Below are 21,742 nucleotides of genomic sequence, written 5' to 3'. Positions count from 1 at the left end.
AAGCTGAGGAAAATCGGGGAGGGGGGAAGGGCTTGTTTTTGGATGTGTCCTTTGCCAACTTTTCATAAATACAGGAAGTTTCAGAAATGCCCTTGCAGCAGGAGAGCCAGCTGACCTCCAGCACTAAGGGATGGTCATGCACACAGTTCTACAGGTAAAGGAAACAGGTCTGGGCTCTGGCCCAACCTCCTTGTAAAAAAAGCATTTAAACCACCCCATCTGTCCCCCTGCATGCAGTCTGCGAAACAACTTCTCTCCCTCTGCGGTTAGACCCTGATGGCTGTTCTCTGTGTGGACGCAGTACATATACAACATCTATGTACATAGCAAAGCAACTTGACCTCCAGAATAGCTTTCAGCCAGGCAAACTGGACTTGGTAAGAAATAATCAGTTACCAGCAGCTGGGATGATTTTATTCAACGGATTCCTAATGCTGTTACAATTCTGGGAGTTAGGGGTTTGTGAAAGGGTTTGAAACATCTGTGGGAACTCTGTAGCCATGTGCTTAAATGTTGCATAGCGTACACAGTGGGCTAATGAGCTCCATAAAGGATCTTCAGAGACTGTATCCATCCTCCCCATACTGCAGGTTTCAGGCTACTTTTTAGTCTTGCTTTGCTGTCAGCTCTGGTACAAATCCCCATGATATACAAAGTGTGCAGTAGCTTCAAGAGGCTGCGAGCACATGATCCTCTTCCCCACTCATTGTTTCTGTTTAGCAGCTGGACTAATAGCAGGCCATTTACCTTGGTCCTTCCCATCCCTGCTTTAGCGTGCAGCTGCGCTGCCACCACGCAGGAGGCACAGGAGGCTGTGCTTATGCCAGCCAGCAGCAGAGCGCTGGCTTCCTGGAAGGGGGAAAATAGCCGTGGTCCCTTGTCTGTTTCAAGACACAAATGTTAACACAGAGGACAAAGAGGGTTTGAGAATCTCCTGTAGCATAACAGTTGAGAAAAAGCCATATTCCAGTGGTTAGGCTGAAAAAATGTTTCCCTTCAACTGTTCTTTGTTAACATTTTTCTGCTCCATCTCAAAAACGAATAACATGGGAGATGCCAGTGCTAAAGATAGGCTAGTGTTTATCTCCAAGCAGTTACAATTCAGGCAAAAGGGTGAAAAGCCAGGGTGTTTTAGTTCTGTCCTGGAGAGGCCCTCCTGAATGCAGCTGGAAAAATAAAGCTCCCTTCCAGTCTTCCTGTGCTGCTAATTTTGAAGGTTTCTCTTGCAGTGGGTTTTAGCATCATGGCCATCTATCCTGTAAGGATTGCAGGAAGACCTATTAAATTCACTTTATTGAGGGTAATGACTATATCAAAGGGTTTTAAGTCTGTCACCCACTACCTAGGCTTGAGATGTGGGTTGTGCATTTCCTTTCAGCAATTCACAGCTTAAAAGCATCCAGCAGATGCCACTTGCAGTGGTGCTCCACATGGTAGTGAGTAGGCATGAGCATTCTGCGTCTGCACAGGAAGGAGCTGAGAGCCACACGCTCATGGCGCAGAAAGACAGGTCTCAGGGCAGAGGGGAGACTGAGCACCCCAGGGTGGCCTTCAGCCCTATTTCTCCTTATCACAGGAAATCACACAGCAGAATGTGTCTTCAATGGGACCTGCAGTTTATTCTGATATCACTTCATGTGTAAATCATCCTATCCTCTGCAGCAAGAGGAGCATCTGGTGGGGTGAGTAAAAGCTTGAACTTGAAAGCAATTCTTTCATTGTCTTCCTGGTTTTGTCCAGTCCCCTTCGAGATCGTCGGCATTTTTCCCCTTTGCACGTGTTGAAATGCTGCATTAGTTTAAAGCTACTCGTGCTGGTGTGGTGGGTCTGTACCTCTACTTCTTCTGTTGTTGGCCTGACAAGCGTAGAGGGTATGGTGCAGTATCATCACTCTCCTAGCATCGGGGGGGGAAAAAATCATCTCTGTGCATCTTATGGACAAGCTTTTTCAGCTTTTTCTCCAAAACATCTTAGTTAAATTCAACTTAGTAATTCCTGGGGGATTTCTGGTTGCAATTTAGTGTCTACCTCAAGGGACTGAGCACAATCTCCTCTCCTTCTGCTGTTGGATGACCTCTCTCATCTCTGAGTTTCCAGTGACCCACCAGGGATTCTTCAGAGTGTAGCTGTTATCAGGAACAAATGGGAGAAGGTGCTTGTGATTCCTGCAGGTTTCTGTGCTGGGATCCCGAAAACGTGTTTGCTTTAGGAGCTGGTTTATGACGACACGTCTGCTGACCCTTACCAGTGCTGTGGGTCTGATTCTGCAAGAGCGTGACGGACAGACTGCGGGACACTGCCCTGGGTAAGGAACACCACACGACCGCTGTTATCTAACCTCCAGAGTAACAGCAGAACCATGGGACAAACCACAAAACCTATTTAATTGTTATGCTGACCCTGAATAAATTGCTGCGTAACAGAGGCCGACAGGCGAGCTCTATCAAATCTGGTTGCTGTGGTTTTTCAAACGTTAACGTTAGCCGTGCCAGCGGTTTGCTGGCTGCCCTCTGCGGGGTTGTAGCTCCCTGGCAGCATGTGTGGCCCTCAGCCTTTGTGGCCCCTGGCCTTAGGTGTGGGCTTTTGAAGCCACCACCAGAAATTAGCATGGATCTCCAGGCTGCATTTAGCCATTTGTGAACCTCAGCTCCTGTCGCATGGCTCAGCCTGAGCAGTCTTTTGTACATGGGGCCTGCATTTCTGTGGGGAAAAAAAACTTTGGGGAGGTGCAGATAGCCTGAAGTCCCTGAGCAGAGCTCAGGCTGTTTGTGCAGTGATGCACCAGCGCCCTAGATTTGCAGTTTAGCTTCTCACAGCCATCTTAAACAGAGCGTGCAAGCTGTGCACAGTGCTTCAGCAAGCCTGGCTTCTTACTTTACGGCTATTTCTTAAGCTGTCAAGGTGCAAGATTACATCCTGAGCAGAAAATAATCAGGTGTCCAGTAATAACACAAGTAAGAGGAACTCATCTTTTCCTCAAGTAGGAGGCCATTTCACAGTATGGAGAGGTTGCCAGGTCAACCCTGCAGGCTTTATCAAGAAGTAGTACATGGTCTTCCACTTGAGTAGCCACCTGAAGTCAGGTGGCTGAACTTGGGGGAATTAATTAACTGTGGGAACAAATTAATTCCCAAACAGCATCTCATCACATGTACATGCATGTGTCTCCCTGTGGCTGGTCTATCTACTCTAGAGTGAGTGCTGCTAACAGAGCAGCCCAGCTCTTGACTGTAGAGCAAAGCACCTCCAGATATTTATTGACAGTGCAATTAGTTTAACTGGTACCAGGGGAGAAGGAAATACTTCCTGCATAACCAATAACTGCGATGTCAGAGTCGTGTAACCGTTATTTGTGCCAGAACATCAGCTTTAAGACGATTAAACATGTCAGCTTGGTAATTATGCACTTATGACTACAGTGTTAGCAAATGCCATGGCATGTTACAAATACCATGGGGTCAGATCCCAATTTTGGCTGCACTGGTGTCAAACTGGCTTTGGTCCAGCTGTGCTCTGGAATTTATCTGGATTTGCCCCTTGAGTATTCATGCTATTTGCTGATGTTGCTGAGCATGTTTCTGGACTGGCTTGAAATGTCCAAGCCATTGCTCCCCTGCTCTGTGACACCCAGGATACTCTGAGGCTTCATGCAACATTGCACAAGTTTAAGCATCCTTGTGCTTTAGAAGCAGTGTGGATGATGTGCCCTTGCCTGGTTGGGTCATCTCTTCCCTGCTCCTAGATAGAGTGGGAGCTGGTGGCAGTGATGGGCAGAGGCTGGGGGAGCTGGAGCAAGAGGGGAGGAGGCTTTTCTTTTGGCTCCTCTGTGAGTCCATACCAATATGAAACTGCAGAAGACTTTCTTTGAAACCAAACTGAGGTTTGCCTGGGTCTGATTTCAAATGAAATAAGATCTACCATGATAATTTATGACTCTGTTCAGAACAGAGATTCTTTGTTTGGAAATATTTGCATTGAAAAAGTTGAAGTTTTTTATTAGGATCTGGTGAAAGGGAAGTTTTCTTCCTTGGCTTGATTTAAAACTCTGTTGTGGAAGATTTTTTTATTTTTTTTCTTCGCTGTGAAGAAAATGACCTTTCTTGGGCAGGAGGGAAGAAGACTGGCAAGAAGGGAGAGAGGGAGGGAGAGAACACAGCTTGCTTGTGAAATGGCTCTTGGCTAATACAAAACCATGTGAAGGATGTTTATATGCTTGTTACTTTTAATCTTGGGTTCTGGCAAGTCAGTGTTTTCCCTTTGAGAAGTATTTGGAGGTCCTGACTGTAATCATTAAAGATCCATTTCAGTCTCTCTTCACAACAACCTCTGATGTCTGAGGGAGCCTGCACTCTGCTGACTTGAATATTTCAGGGGAAATTCAGGGAGGTAATGTGGTTTTTCCACTGTTCCTTATGTAAAAGCAAACAGAAGGAAAGCAGCATCGGAAGCATAGGTTATTGCTCGTGCTTACTGTTAAACATTTGCTGTTACGCTGTGTTGGATGCATTTCAACTGTGTGTGGTTGGCATTTATCACCTGGGAATGCATGCAGAGGGCTTTCATCAGATGTGGTACCATGGTGACCCACACAGCTCCAGGGTACTCTGTGCTTTGAAGGCAGGCTGGATGGTCAGGTTTTGAAGGAGTGAAAAAGATGCAGAAGCATCAAAACCTGGAAGGACACAGCTCTGCCACTTCCTAGAGAGGCAGCTGCATTAGGATTGCTTGGGAATGGAGCTGCTGGAGCAGAACCAAATGGTGCAGGGAGAAGGGAGAGGCAGGAAGGAAAGAAAGAAAAAGAAAGAAGACAAAAACACTCAGCCTTAGAGTGAATTTGGATGTGGCCTGCCTGCCTAAGAAGGCAAACAAGAGAGCCTGGTTTTAATCAGCTTCCATTAGTAGCACCCTGAGTTTACACACCCTTGGGATCCAACAGAATGAGTTGAAGTTTTGCCTGCTTTTTCTAGTTCTGAAGCATATTGACATTTTTATGTGACATTTTTGTTTGTTTCCCAAAATAAAAATGAGTTATCGACCAACTCCTCCTTTTCCCAGAAAGTCAACCCGAAATGGCCAATCCACGAGCTTTAGGAGTTTAGTTATTCATTTTATGGTTGTGTCTATGTGTGTGTGTACTCCTGGATAAAATGTTCCTATGTATTTTTACCATACGGATGAAGCAAGGAAGCAGGCAAAGCAGGGGAAGTGGCAGGATTGCTGAAATTTCTACTTAGTTTTAGATGCGAAGGTGCTCTGGGGCTCAGAGCAGGGTGCTGGCAGCTGGCGCTCCTGCTTGTTAGGGGTCAGAAAACAGTCTTGTGCTCGCAGGGAGAGGTGGAGAGCTAGGGGAATGAGTGCTGTTCCTGATGCTCTTGGTGCACTGCATGGCCCTGCACAAGCTGCTTCTCTCTGGAGCTCAGTTTCCCTGCAGGAGAGCTGAGGGTTGATGAGGCTTGGTGTGTGAATCCCTGCAGGTGGAGGTCTGTCGCTTTGCAGCCACGGGAGATGCGTTTGGTTGATGAATGGAGAGGACTTGGATTTATTCAGGGGACAAATGCCCAGCAATGTAATGTCATGGTTTATAAAACTTACAGCTGTCTGGTGAGATCACCTGTGCCAAAGAAGGAGACTCGGCTTTGCCGGAGAGCCCCACGCAGAGCCTGAGCCCCGCCGGTCCAGACTGCCTGTGTCACCCATCAGAGGCTGCGTGCAGCCCCTGGCTGACCAAAGGCACCTGCGCTTCAGGGACATGGACACACACAGACTTTCTGCTGCTCAGAAGATACTTCTGGGAACTGGGGAGGAAAAAGTGTCCTGCCACTTGCTGGTGATCTGTGCTAGGGTTTCAGGACAAGAAAGCTGATGAATGGTATTTACACATTACTGGGCTTCTCTGGTGTCCCATCCTTTTGCTCAGGAACCGGAGCCTGGTGGCTCTCCTCCTTCTGCTGTGCAGGGATCTCATAGCATTTCTCCATTAGAAAAGGGCTTATTTTGTCAGCATGAATGTGAGTCTGGATCAGGGAAGAAAGAGGGCTTCACATGAGCATCTGAGAGAAGAGGGTGGGTGGCATTGTGTCTGAGCTGAAATGTGGTTGTTTCAGGAACTGAGTGGGAAGGAGCTGAGCAGTAGGACATCAAAGTACGTGATGGCTGAGTAGGTCAGCCAGAAGAGAAGCAGCACTTTATCTGGAAGAAATACCTGAGCTAAACAACATAGCTAAGTAAATAGTGCCAGCAAGTACCACAGAGTCCTTACAGGCAGAGATGTCAAGCCTCCATAGGACCAGCATATGACTAGGGTGGCAAAAGTGAGCACCCAGAGGGGATACTGAAATGGACGAGCTGTTCTGATGGAGAGAGTGTACAAAGGTAACCAACAAAGCAATAACAAGAAATTTCACCTAACCTCATACAGAACCAGTAAATATTACAAAAGGGCATGATGGTGATGCTATGTGTTTGTTGTTGGTACTATAAACAGTGCTTTCCTAGAGCAACAAGTCTGAGCACCTACAAGCCTCAGGGAGCTCTTGATTTAGCTCAAGGAGTATACAGATGCAACGAGAAGGCACTTTGTAATAGAGATAATCAAGCCTTCAAATATCATGGCTCTGTAGGGTGAAACTCTTCCTCCCCCCCTCCTCTACTACAAAGCCTTAGCTTCAAGGATGAAAATTAAAAGAAGTCAAAAGAGTAAAAAAGGCTTGCAGATATCTAGGCCCTGGATATTAGGAGTCCATGATAAATTTAACTACCAGAAAGACTTTTCAAAAAGAATAAAAATAGCTAGCATAGTTAAATACTAGATTAAAGAATATTATTAGAAGTAAAAAGATATCCTGCAAAAAGCATAAGTCATGTCCAAAGGGGGAAAACAGAAAGGATCATAAATACTGGGATGTTAAATGTGAAATCATAATAAGACATGCTTAAAAAAAGATTTTGAAGAATGGCTTGTAAAAGGCTAGAAGCTTCTGCTATAAGCTTTTGCAAACACATTGAAAAAAAGAAGCTCTCTAGAAAGTCTTTGGCCCTCTGGCTGAACAGAGACTGAAGTGAATACTCAAGGAGGATAAGGCCATGTCAGAAAAGCTAAGTCCACTCTGCAACACTGTAAATGATGTATACTTGACTATATATTCAATATGAAGTGTTTGAAAGCAGCAATTATTGGTGGTGAAAGGTGCTGGAGTCACTGGGGATAGTCTCCAGTCAACTTGCTACTCAGGAACGATTAAGTGATGAGAATGTTGACAATTACCAGGAAAGAAATCGAGAGCAAACCAAAAATCTGACAGCTGTCTAAAATGACAGTGCTCTGGTATCTTGAATATTCTGTTTAGGTCTAGTTCATTTATTTTTTTTTAAAAGGTATCTATATTTACTGCTGTTTAACAGAAATATAAGAGAGTTGTTTGTCTGGGAAGAAAAATCAGAAGATAGGAGGGAGATGCAGGAATTAATGAAGAATTTGTGAAGATCAGTGAGAAGCTTCTTAATTGTTTCTGACAATACAAGAGCCGAAGCAGCATACAAGTTATTGGAAAGTAGTTTTAAGACAAACAAAAGGAAATACTTTTCTTGTGCAATGAATAACAGAATCGCACAATTCACTGTCAGAGGATGTTGTGGATGCCAAAAAGACTAGCCCACTCAAAATGGAATTAGGCAAATTCCTAGGAGACATGTTTATGCAGAGCTAGTAATGATCGCATGGGGGACAGTGGCTCCCCAAACCACAGGTGTCCAAAGCCAGGCAGGCACTCCCAGGTGATGCACTGGTGCTTCCTTGCAGCCTGTGCACACGGTCGTGGTTGCAACCAGGATGAGGGACCTTTATCTGACCAGTAACAGCCTCTGGACACCCCTGGGCTGCTGCCCAGCTGTGCTGGCTGCCTGAGCTGCTCTGGGGCAAAGTCCAGCTCCAGTCCTGTCCCGAGTGCGACCCCACAGCTGCCTGTCTGGGCAGAGCAAGAGCAGGACAGGGGTGCTGATCCCCTGCCAATGCTCCCGAGGCAGGTCTGGGCTGGGGCAGTCCTCATGGCTGCCATTGGGCAACAGGCCCTTCCCCATGCAGCCCCAGGTCTCCAGCAGCAAGCAAGCACTGGTGTGGTCCCTCCAAGAGCATTATGGATACCTGCCACGGATAGAGGAGTTCGGGGTTGTAGTGTTTGCTGCATAGATGCTGTGTTATGCCCGAGGTTGGGGGAAGGTTTTGTTAGGAGCCAGGCAGGCCCCTCCAAGGCTTGCTGCACTGACCAGCCAGCTGGCAGGGCATCAGCGCAGGTGGGCTGAGGCGAGAGGCTTCGTGTCCCTGTGCAGTCCCTCTCTGCCCTACAGCGATACTGTGCCCAGTGCATACATTTGTGTGTGTGGTGTGTGTGCTGACTGCTTTGGCTGGTTTCAAGTGGTTGGAAATTCAGCTTTATAAGCAGAAAACAAAGATCTCTGTCCTTGTCCTCCCATGTCTGTGTCCATATGGACGTGAGCTTTATCTCCTACCCTGTGCTCAATTCCTGCGTAGGCACTTGGAGACTTATCTTAAAGTGAGCATCAGCACCACCTCCAGAACATATCTAAATAAAGCAGAAGCTGAGTGCCAACATATGGTTCCTTTCCAAATGCCGTGTTGGTCCCACTAGAGAAAATGGTTATTTTCACAGGCTGTAGGGTTAACATTTCAGGGGGCATGATTAGAAAATTGGGCCAAATTTTGCAATGACTAAGTAACTCCACTCAATAAATGGAATTATACTGAGTGAGGAATAAATCACCCCAGAAATTTGGCTTAGGGTTTGTTGCTGGAGCCCAGACAACAATAACAGGTAGACTGGGACTGTATGTGAAAAGCTGGGATTGTGCTTTTCCCCTGCTGTTACCAAATGTGCAGTGTCTATTTTTATAATCGAGTATGTTCCTAGCTCACGTACAATGGGCTGAAAGCTCTTGTCATGGTGTGATGCCCCCACTTCCTACACAAACAAACTCATACACATGTGCAAGGTCTTGGCTGATCCTCACGGCCTGGTTTGACGTGCTTCCTGCTGCTTATCTGCTGGGCTTGACCAGGCCAGTGAAACTCTGGAGAGGGTCCCAGTGTTGCTGTGCCTAATGGACTCTCCTGCCCAGAGCTTTCCAAGTCCTCTCCTTGCTTGGCTCCCCCAGGAGACCTGTGCCTGCTGTTCCTCAGGCTTTAGCAGAGACTTGTGGTCTCAGAGGACCGGGACCATCTGAGCAGGAGGCAGGCTGAAGAGGAAGGCTGCCACTGTTGCAGTGGTCCCTGGCACACCAGGGGCAGGATTCTCTACAGAAACCACTGGGGCCAGGAGGTCTTGCTGACTTTCTTGCAAGAACTGTTTGCTCTCCTCTGACAGGTCCTTCAGGCTTTTTTTTTTTTTTTTTTTTTTAATACTGTTCAGATAAAAAAAACCCCAAACACTGTTAAAGCAAGGAAGTGTCAGGGCTCCCTTGCCCACCCACTGGCTCTTGGGAGCCATCTGGATCTTGCCCATTCTTAAGGCTTCTGTGGCCTGAGGCCTGCTGCCATGTCCTCTGTGAACATCTTGAGACCATGATGGACCTGAGGGGCATAAGGAAAACTGGCCAGGCCAGACTGCAGTGAGCTTGTTCCTCTGGACTTTGCTGGGCTCACTGCAGGCCAGGAGCTATGTGCCAAGCTCCTCCCAAGCTGCTCCAGTTCAGTCCCTGCACATCAGCAGGGCTGTGTGAAGAGAAGGGCACAGGACTCGGGACTTTTGGAGACTATTTTCTCACACCTCCTGCCATTGTGTCCTTGTGAAACACCAGTTTTGGGTCATTAAAGGAGTATACGCTGTCCAGCCCACAGAAAGTGGCCTCTTTCAGCTGTGATCCTCGAAATATAAATACGGTTGACATAATGTTTAGCTCAGCCTTCCCCAAGTACATTTTGTTTTGTGCAGCTCTGGTTTGTTAGTGTTCTCAGCTGAACAAAACCTGCCCCAAGGAAGCAGTGCCGAGCCTTCCGAGCAGAGCACCTCTTCCCACCGCATCCATCACACAATGTTCTGCTCTTTCTCGCCATCATCCCAAAGTGAACAAACTTCACAGAAAGGTGTAACTCTACTCAGTGTTTGCACTGCCTGCCTGCTTCTCCCCAGTCTTCCCTGAGCTTGCAATGCTGATTTACAGCCCAGTGACTGCCTGTCTCCGCAGCCCCAGCGGATCCACATTTTCCGTTTGCTATCTCTCTTGGCCTGATGCATGCTCAAGTGGGACAGCTGTCAGACTTGGCCTCCTTCTTAGCAGCTTGTAAGGACACCACAGTTCTCAAAGCAAGTGCTTTTTTTACCATCTCTCTCTGCTTGTTGGTGGCACTGACCTGAAAGCAGCTCTCATTGATGTGTCCTGGCTACCTCACACTTTGGCCAACATCTTCCATCATACCTAACGTGGTGAGAGCATCACATAGGCAGCTTGGGTGAGGGATGCCTGTGCTCTGGAGAGGGGCAAGGCTTCTCTCCCCATCTCCAGCCTTATTTCACGATTCCCCTAATGCAGCCTCAACCAGAATCAAGCCTGCCACGTACTTAACCTTGTGCGTGCCTGTGAAAGCCTCTGCATCATGCTTGATGTATTATGGAGATCTCTCCTTCTATCTCTGACTGCCACACCTCATAGATGAATTAATTAAAAATATGAATAAGTAAGTATTTCCTGACAAAATGCTGTGGGTTTTTTTTTTTTTTTGGTCAGGAAATTACTTGTGTTTTTTTTCTGCTGTCTTGATTCTTCTTTGCCCAGCTTAAATACTTGCTTTTGATTAAAACTGGAAAAATCTGATTTTGCCTGTTCTGTGTAGCTTGGGGGCCTGACACTGCCCTTCTCTCTGCTGGGTTGGGTGAGGGCATCTCCCCCTGGCTCTGGGGATCCATGGGGATGCACAGGGCTGGTGAGGCAGTGCTCCCAGGAAGGGTGCTGGTGAGGTAGGGGGGTGGCAGAACATTTTGGGGGGGCCAGGGCAGAAAGGCAGCAGGAGATGCGCAAGTGACAGCTAAAGCCAAATTTTCAAAATGTTCTGCTTTTGTTTCTTTCACCAGAGAGAGTGACATTTTCAGAAGGGGACTGCTTTTGCCACTTTTTCTGTCTAATTGCTGCTGTTGATTTCAGGCCTGGTGAACAGAGCTGGGTGTGATGGCAGAGGGCTGGGAGGAAATGCGTGCAGCCACACCGTACAGCCACACATCAGCAGAGGCCGCGGGCTGAGGTAACTTTTTCAGTCCTGAAAGAACTGTTCAAGCACTTCTGTCAGAGTCTTCAGACTTGAAAAAACACTGTTAAGGCTTTTTATTTCATGCTGCTATAACAGAAAAGTATTAGGGCTCCCTTATTGGCAAAAGGCAGGGGGGCTGATGCCTTACGGGAGGCTGTGTGAGCGCAGGAGCAGCCCGTGGCACAAGCACTTGTCTGTCCTGAGGGTGCACGTTGCTTGCTCATGAGCTGCTGGGCCACAGTTCCCGTTAGTGTCTTCCAGTGCAGACATCTAAGCCCAGTGTGCCTCAGCCCTACCTGCCTTTGGGGATGCTTTAACCTGATTAAAACTCAGGAAAAACTCTGACCTTTCTGTGTTGCTCATCTAGCATGGTTAATACAGTCCCAGCCCCAGCTGCTCTCAAGCGTTACAACTCCTTGGAGACTGTCCAGCCACCCGCAAACACACCCGAACACCCACCTGGACACAGACCTTGTAAAACACGGGATACAACCTACCACAAAGCGCTCTCAGTTAGTTTATCCATGATTTACAGATGCGTGTGCTAAACACAAACCCAGCACATCACATGCACCTCCTGCTCAAGCACACCAAACACAAACCCACAGCTTTGTTTACCCTGGCACTGCAGGTGTATACTGAATGCAAAATGTGTCCTCGTGGCACAGGGTTTGTCTTTCAAAGAATACAACTGTCCAAAGTGGCCAGCAAAAGACGAGCTGGACAAGCAGCTCCATGAGAGAAGTTGCAGAGGCCGAGGCTGCCTCCAGCCCAGCTTTGCTGCTGGGTGGCTGTCCTGCTGGAGCTGCTTCAGCTGGCCCCTGCTGCAGTGAGAGCTGCCAGCTGAACACAAAGACTCCTTGTAGTCTGGGGCTGCTGTGGCCAGACCGAACCGCTGAGAAAACTGTTGCGTCAATATTTACCCGAACCACACGCACAGCTCCACACGCTGTCCAGAAGTGTGTGCGCTTAGCTTATGCCCTGCACGCGGAATTGCATGTGTTTCTGTGTGTAAATCCAGAAGAGCATGTGTGCCCTATGCAGCACACATAAAGCTACATGCAAGCTGCAACCTCGCACTGCACATCTCACTGAAAACCTCTCTGTGTGGAGGAAATCACAGTCTCTGGCACTGGCTGAAAGACAGGAGTGGCAAGGCTCTTGGGGATGGCCAGTGTGTAGAAGGCAGACCTCAAACTGAAATGCCGCCAGTATTTTAGAGATGGGACTCTATGACACTTTGGTGGCTAACAGGTGTGTGGAAAATAGCCTCTGGTTTCTCAGTCTCTGAACACCGCATATGCCTCCACTAGTAAGTGACAATTAGCGTAGGATTAGCTGGCCAGCCATGGTGAAGTGACAACCAGAGGGCAAAGGTGGTTGCCATTAATGGCAGGAGCCCTGAGAGGCTCTTCTGACAAGTCAAAACCAGCCCTCGGCTTGCTGAGAAGGGGCCTGTGAATAACACACAGTGCAAGCGCTTGTTGTCCTTAAAACGGGAAGCTGTAAAAAGAGCACAAATAGCCCTCAAATCATGACTGCTTGTTCTTGGCTTGTGCTCACTGTGTTTCAGCTGCAGTCTCACAAGGACGTACCCTAAGGCTCTGGTTTAATGTCTCTCCAGGCTGGCTGGGAGAGAAGGGAGTTTCTAGGGGTCTTCTTTTGTGCTGGGAGTTTGCAGTGACCATGTAATAAACTGAGGGATTCAAGTGGGTTTTGCTGAGACCCAGCATCCCGAGTGGGCTGGGCTCCTGCTTGCTCAGCTGCTTATTACTGTTGCGTCTGACAAGGCTGAGGCAGGAGGTCAGGGCTTTTCACATCACGCTTGTGAGCCAAGGTTTCACCCCAGGCTCCTCATACTTCAGCTACATGCTGCAGCAGGGGAAGGACAAGCAAGTCAAGGACAAGGCTGAGTGTGCAGGGGGCTCTTAGTAGCCTTCTCAGCCCTGGAGGAAAACTGGAGGTGTGAGTGAATGCATTTAAGGCTCTTGAGCTGGAAAATAAAGAACAGGAACCTCAAATGTATTGTTTTTAGCACAATCACCTGTGTACTGCTCTGCTTCTCTCCCATGACACAAAGTCAGAGCAGCTTTATCTTATGGTATTTTGGGGTACCGATGGTTGGTGCTCAAATATTTGAGGTTGGAAGGGCCAGGTGAGGGAAGTGGTATTTGTTCCCCCCAAAACTGACCATTTTGAGAAGGTTTCTCGCTGGAGGCAACTTGAAGGTATCAGAGCTGTCTTTTCCTTTCTGTCTCCCATCAGGAAGGCTGAGGCAGAAAAAAAAAGTGTAAGATTAAAGGAAGATGGGGGTGAATGTTACAAAGACTGGGATTGTGGGAATCTTTGTTGACAATTGGTACCCAGCAATGCTGAGCCTGTGACAAGCTGTGGAAGCTGGTACTGCTCTAGATCCTAGGGAAGCCACAAGTGACACTGTGAAAAAAGGTGATGCCTGATAACATCAGGCCATGGAAGAACTAGGAAGGGCAGGCTGGGTCCTGGAAGTCTTGCTGTACAGATGGACAGCATGGTAATAGACGTGCAAGTGTCCTCTGTTACCGGCTTCACCCTTGGTCACAATGCTGAGCCTGCTTCAAGACCCACTTTGCGCTCCCCACGCTTTCTGAGGTGTATGTATCTGAGCTGAGGTCAGGCTTCCTTTGCAGTAAGCTCTCCTGGGACAAGGAATGGCAAATGAAATCCAAAAGATAAATGGTGCTTGTTAATCCTTTCTGTGTGTCCCAGCGACCTGGCTTTGTTGTTTAATGGCTGGCAGCTCTCCCTCTGTGCAATGTTCCCTGGAGACCAAACGTATAAACCCTCAGCTCCTCACATATCTGGTTCCAGCAGACGGGGATCCAAAAAGGCTTTTAGAAGAGGGATTTCTGTTCACTTGCCGATTATCGATTGGTGCAAAGAACAAAATGCTCTCCATGCAGTGGTAGCCCACATATCTTTGTATCTTTAGCAATAAAACCAAATACTGGCTTCTGAAGCACAAAAGCGCAGCCAGGACACCGCATGGCAGACCTATGGCTGCTGCTTCTCACTGGGGCCTTGCTTCAGACTCCTAACGAGGGGGTCAGCAGAGAGGCTTTTGTGATGGGATGAGGGATGTGGTTAATGGTTTTTCTTGATTCTGCCAGAGTCTATGCATGCGTGGGAAGCACGGCTCCCCCTCCCTGCCCGCATGCTTCCTTTCCCAGGGGACTTGAGCCTGACCGTGGCAATGGGCGCACTTGATGCACCTTGGTGTCCTGCCTGCTGGGCATGAACCTGGGGGAGCAGGCTGGGGCTGGGTGCAGTTCTTCCACGAGTCTGATCCAGGGCTTTTCTCCTAAGTAGGAAGCCAATCATGTAAACAACTCCCAGGAGGTGCTGATATTTAGCAAAGAGGCAATGCAGTCTGAAGCACATCACACTCTCCATGGGGGACCAGCCTGCAGTAGAAGAGCTTTGCTCTGGACTGGTGTGACAGGAGGTCCAAGACAGGATGGATCTATCCATGGACCAGTAAAACCTTCAGGTAAGGCAGTCATCTGTTTGGACCAGTGGACCTTGCCTGTATAACCAGCAAAGGGGAATGGTACTGCACATTAGGGATGTATTCTGTATAATCTTGGCAAGCTCTCCTACACATGAACATGAGGTACATGAGTGGGCAGTGGTTGTGCACACAGCTGTGCAGAGTGGCAGAAGCTTTCAGTGTGGTTCTGGGGCTTCTACAGACCTCTTAGGGCTACTGTGGTCAAAGGAAAATGGCTCTTGCTTCCCCTGGACTGACTGGCAGGGCTGTGACAGAGCCATGCTGCAGGTGTGGGACACTCCAGCTTGCTCAGCTCTGGGTGGGTTTATTACTTAGGGCATAGCCTCAGAAAACAGGATCCCAGAACCAGCTGGGTCCAGGAGCTGTTATTTAGTAATTTAATGCAATATTTAGGATAGATCTATATTAATTTTATGTATGTGTTTTTTAAAAAATACATTTTCCTTTTTATTTTATTTATGCATTTTCCATTTGGGTATCTGCTTAGTTCAGGCAGTGGAGTTAGTCATGTCAATACCAGATATTGAATTTGTTGTACTGCCAGAGCTCAGAGGGAAAAGCTAAGGCTGAACATCCACCCCGAAGCCAGCACTTCCTAGCTCTGAAGGCTTAAACCCAAAGAGGACCCACCATGTCTTTAGGAATCTGTACCCAACATTAAAGTGTTGCAATCATTCCAGCTTAAACCTATAGATGCTCAGCTAGTGATGGCAATCAAGTTTCTGGCTGCCTGCCCAGCAGTGCTGGCTGAAGTCTCAGAGAAGACTGGCCTGACCCCATAACTGTCCTCAGGCCAGGTCTCCTAGAATAGACCTCAGATAAATGTCCCTAAACAATGGCATCTGTATGCCATTTTATATGCCTGTCCAGCGGACAGAGCATTAACCTTTGGAGGGACAGAAATGAACGGTTGTGCCCAGTCCTTACTCTGGGGAATAAACCTGATCCCCCCACATCCTGGAGGGCAGTGTAGCTGAAGGTGACTGCAGAGCCCCTGGCTCCAGCTCTGTGGCCAGATTTGTCACCCTACGCAGGGTCTCAAGCTTCACGGTCCTGAAGTGAGAGACCTGCTGCTCTCAGCCCAGAGGCTGCCACCTAAGCCCTTCTCTTGGGCACTCCTGCTAGCTACTTTAGCTGACTTCCAGCTTGCTCTGCTGCTACCCTAACAACCTCCCTGTCTTGTAAAGTAAGCCCTGGGAACATAATTCTAGACTGTGCCTGTCTGTGGATGGGAAGACACCTTGGAGCTCGGCATTGCCATGCAACTGGGCTACTGGTGAGCGTAGCCCTGCTTGCTGCTAACTGTGCAACTGTGTCTTAGCGCAGCAGCAGCACGTGGGGAGCTGGTGGTGAGGCAGACAGTGCACAACTATTTAAGCCTTTCATGGCTGCTCAAAGCATCACAGAGGAGGGAGATGATTTCAAAAACAGCTCCAGATCCTGGACCTCATAAGCATATCAAGAGGTGTTTATGACACTGGGCCTGGTCTCAGCCAATGGAGGTCTATGGTGTACACCTTATAGGAAATGTGGTATTGAGGAAGGGTACAGGGCTTTGAATTGTCCTTTGAGATTTATAATCGGGTTGACTTTTTAAAAGCAATTCTTCTGGTGTGTTTAATACCGTGGGCACATGGAGGGCTCGAGAGGCCTAAGGCAAAAGCGAGGATTGCTCTTTAGATGCAGGCATAGCAGAGCAGTATCCTGATGTAACAAGATCAAGCACCTGGTTCACTTCTGCATAGAGGACTTGGAGGCAATCAGCCCTGGTTGCCCCTGCCTGCTCAACCATAACTCCAGGCTGGGAAAGACATGAATTATGTGCAGAAAAATTTTGAGACTAAGCGAAGAATGCATTTTGGTTCCTTTTTCTTGTTTCCAGATACAGCCTGCATCCTGTTGGCTGCAACTAGGTCAATAGTCTCAAGCACTTTTCTGTACACAGGAGGACTAGAAACATGTTTTCTTTTCTGAGCAGAAACTGAGTCTTATGCAAAGCCAAAGGCTGGGATTTAAAGATAGTGTCTTGACCTATCAGAATAAAATCCCAAGCAACAGGGGGTTGGATGAAGTGCCAGACAGGAATGTTTTGGGGTCAGTGGGATGAAAGGAAAGGGTTTGCTCTTCTGCAGCACAGCTGTTGGTAATGAGCCAGAAGTCTTGCACTTGGAGTTTGCACGCCTGTTGCAAGGCCTACACCTTCCACATCTCTGCTGCACAACACCATGCCTTCTTTCCCACTCTGCAACTGCTCCCAAGGGGTCTCTGAGGATGCCACACAAGTCCCGTGCTGGAGAAGTCCTGGCAGAAGTCACCCCTTCAGCTGCAGCCCTGCACTGGTATTGCTCCCCTATGTTGTGGATTCGTCCCCTGTTGTGCACCTAATGTGGTCCTGTCTGATGTCCTGGAGAAGGAGGTACTTGCAGGGCTGTTGAAGGAGCCACGTGTGCTGTGACTTCGCGCTTTGCACCAGGGGCTGCTGCCTCTTCCTATGGGGCACCCATGTTTGCTGTCCCTTTGCCCTTGGGAGCCAATGTTCCAGGGCTGCCTGGCAGCTGCACCCAGAAATTTTGCTCTTTCAGCAAAATTGGGGTGTGCATTGCAGGGATGTCTTTGCCCCTAAGCTGACTTACTGCCAGCAAGTGCATGTATAGACCTCGCTATATATAAACAAGCAGGGTCAGAGATCTATTTTTAGCCTATCTCAAAATATTTCCCTTGCTGTGCATTTCTTGCCACCAATTTCTAGTCCTGTCTCCATGCTGCAAAAAGCCTTGTGAGGTGCGTGAGGTCTGTCAGCCCCGGGATCAGAGTGGGGGGACTGGGGAGAAAACTTTGCTATGGAACATCACCCAGCACCAGGCCCTGCCATGACCACAAGCTGAGGTGGGCACTAGTGCTAAAATGTCCCTTTGACATTTCAGGTGAGGAAGTCTCCAGGACAATTTTTAGCATTTAGAGCCAATGGCCCTGTAAAATGAAAGCCCAGCAGCTCAACTGTACTGGAGCCAGCTGTGGGTGCAGGCAGGGAGTGTTGGGAAGAGTTGAGCACCATGGGACACTTGTCCCACCACCATAAGTCCCTCCTGCAGTACTGGGTAGAGGTAGTTTTGTCCTCTCCAGGGCTGAGCTTTGGTTTCTCTCATAGCTGGTAGGGCTGGGGAGTACAGGGGAAGAGCAGCTCATTTATCTTGTGCCAGTAAGTGATGTGTTTGGTGCTGCGTGGTGGCTTCTCTCATGCCTCAAACATTTTCTGAGAGCCATCACGGCAGTAACAGATGAAGTGCTGCTTCTGGGCTGTGGACCAGGGTTTTTTTGGGGAATTTGCTCTCCTCTCCATGTTGTCCTTCCATCTTCCCGAAGCCAGGCTGCCTTTGGAGGTGTTTACAGTACAGCTGGTGTGTCACTGCTGCTGTTTAACCTGGTGACAGGAGGTGGCTGACCTAAAGCTGGAGAGGGAATGTTTTTGTAGAGGGAAACAGATAAGCATAAAAGGGAGGGTTTGTCTGCAGGTGGCATGGGAAGGGGATGGAGGGGCCTGTGAGAGGGCAGAGGGAGAGGACCCTGGGGGCTGTGACTAGCCTTGCAGTGAGGAGCTCTTTCCCTCAGCTGCATGCTCTGCCTGCTGCCACGGACCCTTTCCCTGGCTCCCCGGGGTGCTGGTTCAGAGGACACACATCCAGCCTGCTCCGGGAAGGCATAGCGGTGCCTCTCAGTCATCTCTCCTGCTTCTGCCGCTTGCTTTGGCCACCACTGACAGACATCCCTAAGGGGTGGTTTGCTCGGAAGGGCTCCAGGCTGCAAAGGGTTCCCATGCCCCATTGCTTTGCCATGCCATTGTAAGTTACAGTGAAGCTGCTGAGCTGGGGCAGCTGTTGGCGTGTATGTGCTGCAGCCCAGGATGAGCTGATCATTTTACCCTCTTTCATCACGGGTGATGCTTGATTTCATTTGCCTTGCAATACTCCTGGCTCGTCCTGTGCACGTGGCTCGTTACTCATGGAAACTCCTGTCACTGTAACTCAGCTCTGCGTCTCAGCTCTTGCAATTTGACTGTATATCTGCTATTTGAGGATCTTTTTTCTTGCTATCTTGGCTCCTGGAAGCCTCTGGTCTGCCAAAAATCTCTGCTTTTGCTTTTATAACACTTCCCACACTTCCTGTCCATGGAAAGAAAAAGCTTGAAAATGGGATTCCAGTATTCTCAGTAGGCTGGGGAAAGAGAAGGGAAATGCATCAACTATTGAAAAATAACCATGACTTTCTAGCAGCTTCATATCAGAAAAAGTCTATTTGGGAACATAGGGGCCTCACTGAAAGAGAAACACCACAGCTTTTTTCTCATGGTGGTGGCTGGTAGTCTTCAGGCTAGAGTCAATTTGTGTTAGTCAGGCGTCACAAGTTATTTGTTGTTTGGGTTTTTTTAATGTGTGATAATCTTGCCCTTGAGAAGCTTTTCCTGGAAGCTCCGTCATGAAAATGGGGTGCCACAATATAATTTTAGTTTGTCTGCCTATTACCACTGCTCTTATTTACATGACCAGCTATTTTTAGTGCCAGTCACAACGCAAAGTTTATTAATGGTGATGTGAAACCTCAGTGTCACATTTTTCTCAGCTAAACAGTAAGAAGCAGCAGCAGCAAGTGCTGTCCTCCAGGAGTGGAAAATACATGTGGAAATCACGCAGCCCCAGTAGATCCAATGGCCATGGCAGCAACACTTAAGAAAGTAAGTTTGTGGACTGCTCTGAGAGCTGCTCAGGTCCATAGTTACACACCAACTTTAGGAACTGACAAAAATGTCAATGAGGGTGATGTAACATGGGTCTAATGTTAAAAATGCTATAGCTTGGTCACAACTAGAAAAATTATGGATGTTAGAGTGATACAAGAGCATAACAGCAATAATAGTGCTATCTCTAGGTCAAGACTGAAGCAGGCTCCGTGGGTTTGAAATATCTGAGGCAGCAAATACCTTCTATCAGATGAAAAACTTTTGATCACAGCTCCTTTGGAAGACATGCCTTAGCTTACCGTCAATATTTATCACAATGGATGTCAAGCAGTTTTTGAAACAACCCTTTATATTTACCCAAGTTATGGACCATGCCTTTTTGTAAGCTTATTCCAGTTAACTGAAAAGCAATGGCAAACTAACAGCATTTTGTATTTCTTAATCTTTACACAGGGGTTAATGTGCATCTCTAAGGTGGAAGACCGGATGTTACATCTGCTTTTCATCTGGGCCATGATTTCCTGGCCTTTGAGTACATGCGTGACAATATACTATTTTACTGCTCACCTGCCTGTGTCCATTTAAAAAAAAAAAAAAAAAAAAAAGATATTTCAACTCAGAAAGCCTGTTTGGAAGGAACCTAGTCGATCAGTCAATGGAGCAGAGGACTGTGAACTCCAGTGCAAAGATCCACAAGCTGCAAATCTATTTCAAAAGGAGGACTGTGCACAGGATCATTTCAGCAATATATGGAGGAGGAAGGTAAGGATTATGATGATGCATGAAGAGAAAAACTAATTTATTACAAGTTCCTTACAGTTACCCATGATGCTTTCAAGGCAAAATATTGTACATTCATTTATGATTCATTGTATACTCAGGTATAATTTGTAAATTCCTTCTGTGTAATATGAATCTCTTTTTGACTAATAAAAATGTAAAGCAGAAGTCTTTCAATGCAAAAATATATTTACACGGAGACAGGAGGCTGTTGCTATTAAGCAGTAGTAAGCTTGCCACCTTAGGTGCAGTATTAGTGTCAGCAATAACTAAATTTTTTGTTCATGGCTTGCTGATTACTAGAAAGAATATCAAGTAGGAGAAGAAAAGGCTGGTCATGTCGGCTTGCTACAGTTCCCTGTAGCCTAGAGTCTGGAGAGGGTATAAAACTGGGGAAGACAGTAAAGCTCTTGATTCATGGCGTACCTTAAAGCAGGCTTGCCACGGAGTCTAGAAGAGCACATGAGAATTTCCTGCCTGCACCCTGCATCCCTCCCACCAGAGATCACGGAGCACTTCCTGCTCACAGCGCTTTTATTTCGAACTAATTCAGACCTATAACATAGAGGACCAAAAGTTGCAACAACTTTGAGGTGCTGCAGGAGCAGGACGTGAGAGATTAAGAGCATCCCTGGTGTCCTCAGTCCCTGCTGCAGCAGGGAATTTCTGAATCCTGAGGTGATTCTAAGAAACAGGCGGTAACCCACTTCACTGTGAAGCCCAGATATTGCTCTGTGCAATGACGCTGTGACCTGTGACAAGGTGCACTAACCTCACTCTCAGGAGGCTGGGAAGAGTTGATGAGCAGTTTATTGATGTTGTAACAGGCACCCGGGCTACAAGCTGGGGAGACCTGTGGTGCTGACAAGGTGGGGACACAGACCAACCATCTCAGCAGGCGAAGGCGGGATCTCCATCTTTCTCTTTTTAGGTCTGTCTGGGATCTGGTGGGGTTGTACCATCTCAGAAGCATTAATTTGGAGAGCTGGGCTGTAACAGCTAACCCTAGTGATAGCAAAAGCTCCTGCATTTGCGGTGGTCACTGCGCCCAGAGACTCGGTCTGCTCCCAGCGCAATGCGTGGCGGAACTCCCACCACTGTTATACAGCACTGGGATGAGCTTTTGGAAATCCTGCCCTACCACTGCCACCAGGCTTATCTTCTAAGACCAAAACCTCCAGTTTTTTTTCACTTTGCACCTGGCTCCTAGCAGCCTCAGGTCACCTCTTCCTCCTGGTTCAACTATTTGATTGCATTTAGTGATTAAAAATGGTAGTGGGGAATTGGCACTTCCCTTCTGTTAACTCTGGCATCTCCCTCAATTCCAGCTAGCTGTCAAGGGAAAATATGGATTTCTAAAAGATTGGGAGCAGGATCATTTGGGCAAAAAAGATGGCCAGCACCTAGCTCCTGATGTATCAGC

The 21,742-nt window shown here is 47.8% G+C and overlaps 1 long non-coding RNA gene across 1 annotated transcript; it reads left to right on the top strand.

The window, feature by feature from the left end:
* The first annotated feature begins 1,511 nt into the window (after positions 1-1,511).
* Positions 1,512-20,411, top strand: LOC121092100. The gene is made up of 6 exons (XR_005829185.1): positions 1,512-1,682; positions 2,172-2,305; positions 11,152-11,248; positions 14,603-14,783; positions 19,422-19,533; positions 19,993-20,411. It is a non-coding gene; the product is annotated as an uncharacterized LOC121092100 (long non-coding RNA).
* The last annotated feature ends 1,331 nt before the right edge of the window (positions 20,412-21,742 follow it).

Source organism: Falco naumanni, chromosome 7, assembly GCF_017639655.2.
Source record: "Falco naumanni isolate bFalNau1 chromosome 7, bFalNau1.pat, whole genome shotgun sequence".
Taxonomy (NCBI): domain Eukaryota; kingdom Metazoa; phylum Chordata; class Aves; order Falconiformes; family Falconidae; genus Falco; species Falco naumanni.
Note: the sequence above shows the minus strand (reverse complement) of the source record. Positions and strands in the feature narration are given on the sequence as shown.